The 6,847-nt window shown below is 45.5% G+C and overlaps 1 non-coding gene across 1 annotated transcript; it reads left to right on the plus strand.

Annotated features, from left to right (window-relative positions):
* The first annotated feature begins 5,050 nt into the window (after window positions 1-5,050).
* On the plus strand, window positions 5,051-5,123 carry Trnaf-gaa (transfer RNA phenylalanine (anticodon GAA)). The gene has a single exon. It is a non-coding gene; the product is annotated as a tRNA-Phe (tRNA).
* The last annotated feature ends 1,724 nt before the right edge of the window (window positions 5,124-6,847 follow it).

Raw genomic sequence — 6,847 nt, forward strand, 5'->3', positions numbered from 1 at the left:
TTTTCGATTGTGTGCGCCAATCTCTGACGGCTCTCTGGGACCTAGATCCATTCTGCAATTGCTGGCCTGATAGTAGCACAGTGGACCCTATTGATATCTCCATTACCTTGAGTCGCAACCTTGCAGGGATCTCGAGCTCCTCCACTATCATTCTGCCTTTCTACATTGGAAACGAGCGGAGGAAGCTCGGGCGATACCATTCCCTTCTCAGAATCGTGACTGCTACAGTGCCGCCTTTGCTATGATGGCGGTCTAGCGGTTCTAGGCGTGTAGTCCGGAACCGCGCGACTGCTACGGTCGCAGGTTCGAATCCTGCCTCGGGCATGGATGTGTGTGATGTCCTTAGGTTAGTTGGGTGTAAGTAGTTGTAAGCTATAGGGGACTGATGACCACAGTAGTTAAGTCCCATAGTGCTCAGAGCCATTTGAACCATTTGTTTTGCTACGAAGGAACTAGAGCATGCTGTCTCTTCAAGCCGATCCTCCGCCGAAGTGGCAGACGCTGCTCACATTCAGATGTCACTGCACGTTTGTCTTGAGGGCAAGCACTTTCTGCTTAATACGTACAATTGCATCTGGGCAGATGGCACATTTCCCAGCTGCTCGCATGAAGCCATTGTAATATCTATACCTAAGTCCAATAATGACGAAAGCCTTCCCCTAGCTACCGCCCCATTTCTCTTACGAGCTGCGTTTTCAAGGTGATGGAATGTAGGATTCATGCGTGTCTGATATCGTGGCTCGAGTCTCACAATTTGCTAACCACTGAACAGTGCAGCTTTCAAGCTCACCATTCTGCAATTGACCATATCGTCACTTTGTCCTGTTATGTCATTAATAATTTTCTGCAGAAATACTAGACTGTGGCCATGTTTTTCGATTTGGAGAAAGCCTATGTCTCCTGCTGGAGGACTGGTATCCTCTGCATACTCTACACATTGGGCTTCCATGGACACCTGCTCCATTTCCTTCAGGAATTTTTAAACGACCGAGTTTTCAAGGTATGTATGACTTCTGCATTGTCAGACACCTGTGCCTCAGTGTTCAGTCCTGAGCGTCATCTCCTTTGCTATCAGCATTAACCCTATAATGCCCTGTCTCCTGCTGGGTGTCTCTGGCTCCCTTTTCGTTGACGATTTTGCCATCTATTGCATTTCTCCATGGATTTGTCTCATTGAGAGGCATCTTCAGTTTTGTCTCCTTCGTTTTTACTCAAGCAGGATGTACAATGTCTTTCGGTTTTCCACTGACAAAACCATTAGTATGATTTTCTGGCGGCGCAATTGGTTTCTTCCACTGTCTTTACATCTTGAACCTGTTGCACTTTTGTTCATTAAAACTACGAAATTCCTGGTGCTTATGCTCGATAGGAAACTTTATTGGTCCTCTCACATGTCTTACCTGGCAGCCCAAGGTATGTGATCCCTCAGTGTCCTGCATGTCCTCAGTGCTACTTTCTGGGGTGAGATTGAACCATCTTCCTCCGTTTGTACCTGTCCGTTGTCAGTTCGAAACTACACTATGTGTGTTTCGTTTATGCAAGTGCATGTCCGTCTCTTACAGTGTCTCAATACTATCCACCATTGTGGCATCTGTTTGGCCACCGGCACCTTTTATACTAGTCTGACTGAAAGTCTGTATACAGAAGCTACTGAACCACGACTGTCCTTCTGCCATGACTTTCTCCTCAGCAGATAAGCATGCCATTTGTCTGTCGTGCATGGCCATCCATTGTATGCTTATCTTCGATGACTCCTCTGATCGCCAGTTTGGGGCACATCCCTCTTCTCTGTAACCTCCTGGAGTTCGCTTCCGGCTCTTTCTCTGGCAGCTTAACTTCACGTTACTTTCAACTTTCCCAGTGGATGTGAAACCTTCACCACCTTGGCTTTGTGCACTGGTCCATGTTCACCTTGGTCTTCATTCGCTTCCTAAGAACACTACTCCAGCCTCACTCTATCACCTTCAGTTCCACGACCTTTACATGGAACTTCATGATAGTACCTATGTGTACAGTGATGGCTCTCAGACTGACTGTGGTGTCAGATGATGATAATGTTGTTTGGTTTGTGGGGCGCTCAACTGCGCTGTCATCAGTGCCTGTACAAAGTCACAACTTTCCCACAGTCCACTGTCGTGGCCGATGATGATTGTGATGACGATGATATGATGATGATGATGATCATAAGATGAGGACAACACAAACACCCTGTCGCCAGGCAGAGAAAATCTCCAACCTGGTCAGGACTCGAATTGTGGTGTTGGGTGTGCCTTCGTCATTGGCACCAACATTTTTCGTTATAGGCTTCTGGAGCTACGCTCTTTGCCCTGTATCAGGCCATGTAGTGTATCTGGCGACACAGGCTTTTCAATTGTGCCTCTCAGTACCCTTCAAAACCTCTGTGTGCTGTACAACGTCCATCCTTTAATGCAACGGGTGCAGGAAAGCTGTCACTGGCTTACTCTTCATGGAGCCACTGTGATGTTTATGTATGTTCCTGGTCACATCGGTCTGACAGTAAACGAGGCTGCTGCCGCTTCTGCCAAAGCTGCAGTCCTTGTACCTCGGCCTGTTACTTCTTACATTCCCTCTGATGACCTCTGTCAACAGATTGTGTCACTTTGGCATGACACTGGCCCTCCCTTCTTCTTACAAGCTCCAGGTTATTGAGCCTCTCCCAACTGCTTGGACGACCTCCTCTCACCCCTCTCGACGTGAGATTATTTTAACTAGGTTGCGTATTGGGCACTGTTTTTAGCCATCGCCATTTGTTAAGTAGTGATCCCGCACCACTTTGTGCACACAGCGTTCGACTTTCGGCTGTCAGACATTTCCTGATGGAATGCCCTTTTTTAACCGCTTAGTTCCAGTTTGTGTTTGCAGTCTGGGTTACCGGCTTTTTAGCGAACGACACTTGGGCTGTCGACCGCGTTTTACTTTTTATCCGTCATAGCAAAGTGGCGAAGGCCATTTAATTTTTAGTTCTGGAGCTCCGTTTCTCTATGGCGTATTTTTCAGACCTTTCTCCCTGTCCATGTTTTTACTGTCTTCTCTTCCGTTGATTTGGATACTGTGTAGTCGTTTTTCACTCCTCTCTTACACTGCGCTCATGACCCTAGTTGTTTTTGCGTTCTAAAACAAAACAAAACAGACAACCAAACATAACAGTAAACTGGAACGTCTAATGTTTACAGAATTAATAGACTGGCAGAATGAAACATAGTTATGGTCTTGTAATAAATTTATCATACACAATATATAAATTTATTACAAGAACGTAAATTTATCATACACAAAATATCTAATGTTGACTGTGACCAAGTGCTGTCAAAAGTGAAATCCAGCAGACATTTTTACTTAAGCTAGCCTAACAGTCTCTTTTAACAAATTCGTCTCTAGAGGAGAAGGAGTTGCCTATCAAAGTCTGTCAAACTGTGCTTTACCTGACACAAAGTTTTTAATGGTTGCTGGTAATTTATTAAAACTGCGTGTGGCTGAATATTGGACCCCTTTTTGGACCAAAGTGATTTTAGGTCTGTATGTAAATTCTTATTCCTAGTATTCATATTGAGCTATTGGTTGGTAACTGGCATATTACTTGCAACAAATTTCAAAATGGCTCTGAGCATTATGGGACTTAACATCTGAGGTCATCAGTCCCCTGGACTCGGAACTACTTAAACCTAACTGACCTTACATCCGAACACCTGCCCGCGATACTCGCCTGACCCACGTGTCCCACAGCTCTGCTTGCATACCGGTGCTCGTCGCGCTACAGAAGACGACGTGGTTATTCGCTCGCTCGCTCAGCTCAGCAGACAAAAAGCGTTTCTGATCCTGTTAACCCGGGGCTGGACGTCTAAGTACTTAAGAGAGCTGCGTCTTCTACTGTAGTCTGCTATTACGAAGTCTTACTGATTAGCAGTACTACAACAAAGTTTAAGATCAACGCTCGATGTAACGGCTTTTTTATACGAGGGTTGTCCAGAAAGTAAGTCCCAATCGGTCCCGAAATGGAAACCACTGATGAAATCCGGCAAAGCTTTGCACAGATGTGTTGGGCAGTGTCTCTAGAATGCCCGTCGATCGTGTCGCGTCGCTCTTTTCAGTTTAGAGTGAACAGTGAGCGCATGAAGATGCGTAGGGAATAGCGTCTGCCGCCAAGTAGGAAGGCTTGATTAGATATTTCGCCTGTGTCATGCAGCCCACATAACACAACTGTCGAGCAGTTCCTTCTTCATGCCAATTCTCTGTCGCACATTGCAGGGGCAACGAAGACGCTCCTGCAGCGTTTCCGATGAGAAGTGTTTGACCACCCTCAATATAGTCTGTAATTGGCTACCCCTGAGTCTCATCTCTGCTCACAACAAGCGCTGGCTATGAAGACAAAAATTTTTCCACAGACAACTAGCTGCAGACCAGTGCAGATAACTGGCCAAAAGCACAGGCGGCTGCTTTCTATGACGAGGATATTGGAAAGTTGATACAACACTACGCCAAAAATCTAATTTGGAGCGGTGACTATGTAGAAAAGTAGGTGGAAGGTGTACCTAACTGTTGCAAATAAAACGTTTCTGGTATTCACTGTGGTTTCCATTTCGCGTCCCATCGGAAATTATTTTCTGGACAACTCTCCTATTATTCAGTCTCTTCTGCTTAACAGTCCTCATTTAATACAGGAAGTGGGGCCTTATGCAACTAATAAAGATTTTGGCATTATTTTTATTTTATTATACGTATACGCGCGGTACAGCCGTAACGAATTATAAGTAGGCCTATGGAGTTCCGATCACCGCAGTACTAATAACAGAAAGACTCCATAGTACCGGATTCCAGTAGAAGATGCAATTCTCGTTACACATAGTTACCAGTTCATAGGTGTGGAAACGTAGTTTGTCTGCTGAGTTGAGCGACCGCAGGCCTACTTAAGTGAAGGACGCGCCGCGACCTGCCTTTCTCGTAGGCATCGGAGTGATTACCGCTTATGTCATCAACTGCGGGTGCGAGGTGGCCCCAGCGTCAGAACTGATAACTGCTGACGTTCTCGCCGGCCGAAATAGCTCAGTTGGGAGAGCGTTAGACTGAAGATCTAAAGGTCCCTGGTTCGATCCCGGGTTTCGGCAAGTTTTTTTTTTGGTGCGATTCTAAACGGCTACTGACCGTACCCCTCTCGCACTCCACAAAAACAGAGTGCAACGTACGTACAACAATGAGACCTGACACAATACGAAGCATGTAAGCATGTAAAACGCACTTCCCTATAAAAGATGTGGATGTGCCCTCTCTCTCTTTCTCGCCATTCCTCCAATAAAGATTTACTAACCTGTCACAATATGATATATTCCACTGACATCCACTAAATGTGTTTGTGTGCCAAAATGTAACATCCTCCCAGCTCATGTTTCACTTATATGCTTGACTGCCTTGTAGTTGGTCTTTTCACAGTTAAGGGACAGTGACTTAGGTTTAAACCATTTATCATTGTCAGTTTGATTAATAGCAATTTCTAAATCTGTACTTGACTTGCTTTTTATTCCAATGTTTGTGTCATCTGCAACAAAACAAACTTAGCATTTGGCAATGTAATACGCAGGAGGTCTATAATGTAAGTAAGAAAAAGCAACGGTCCCAAGATGGAGCTTTGAGGCCACATACCATCACGTCATCCAACATAGCATTTATCCTGTCGTGCTGTATGACATAACGTATCGTTACAGTTCAGGATGCATTCAACCCCACTCTAGAATACTTCCTACTAGAGATGAACCCCCACTCTCGGATACCTCCTATTGTAGATGCATTCGATTCCTTGGAACCACATAAATTCGTCTACTTGTTCTTAGACAGATATATCTAGATGTTACGATTTACACTAAATGTCCTTCAAGGGGCCAGATAAATTGAAAAGTTAGTTCCCCCTTTTACATGCATAGCTTTGCCCAGGATATACGCCTTTTTTGTGCTGTGCTAAAACATTTGTAACCCCAGGGCGCTCACATCTCTTTGGCGAGTTCATGCTTGGCTACCACAGGTCCCGACTCCTTGCAGCATTTTTTTCTCTTCTGTGCTGCATGTCTATGCTCCTGGTTTTCTTTTTCCACATCCCTGGGGAAAATGTTTGGGATATTTTCGGGAATGTGTTCTGAATTTTCTGTAGCCTGACATCATAAAAGCCCCTGCACCCTTTTCCCCTCTTTCTTCATTCTCCACCTCCTATCCTTTCTCTGCTTCGGTGTTTGAGGTTCCTCTTTTTGTTCTTCCTCCCCATGCCCTCCTGAAAGCTACCCATATGTCTGACACACAAGAGGTGACTGGGTGACACGTAATTCCTAGCCCCAGTTGGACAGGTTGGGTTTGCGGGTACCCCTTGGTACAGGCCAAGCCAGGAAGGGGTGACGGCCTGAAGTGTTACATTCCCAAAGTGTTGTGCCCCCCCCCCCCCCCCCCCCTCTGAGGGGAGACCCCGTTGGAAAAGCGAGTCATGGGAGATTTTCTCGTAATGAGCCAATCACCATCCCAAACTACGTCTTTGCTAGGGCTAGTCGGTTGAAGTAGTTGCAGCCCCTGTGAAATCCTGCTCTCGTTCACGTAATGGCACTTTGCTGTTGACCAATTGATATATTAAAATCCAACAAATGCTGGCACCTTTGCTCCTCCACAACTATCCTGTTTGTGTTGATGTGACTGAAGGCTGAATCCAATTGGTGTCTCACTGCTCAATGGTCTCACTGAGGGAGAAATCCTAACTTACATCTCTGACCAGGGTGGCACTGCAGTTCACTGGATAATGAAAAATGTTGATTCAACTTTAGTGCTTACATGCACTTTTTCCTTAAGTTTCATAGAG

This window comes from Schistocerca gregaria, chromosome 6 (genome assembly GCF_023897955.1).
Source record: "Schistocerca gregaria isolate iqSchGreg1 chromosome 6, iqSchGreg1.2, whole genome shotgun sequence".
Classification (NCBI taxonomy): Eukaryota; Metazoa; Arthropoda; class Insecta; order Orthoptera; family Acrididae; genus Schistocerca; species Schistocerca gregaria.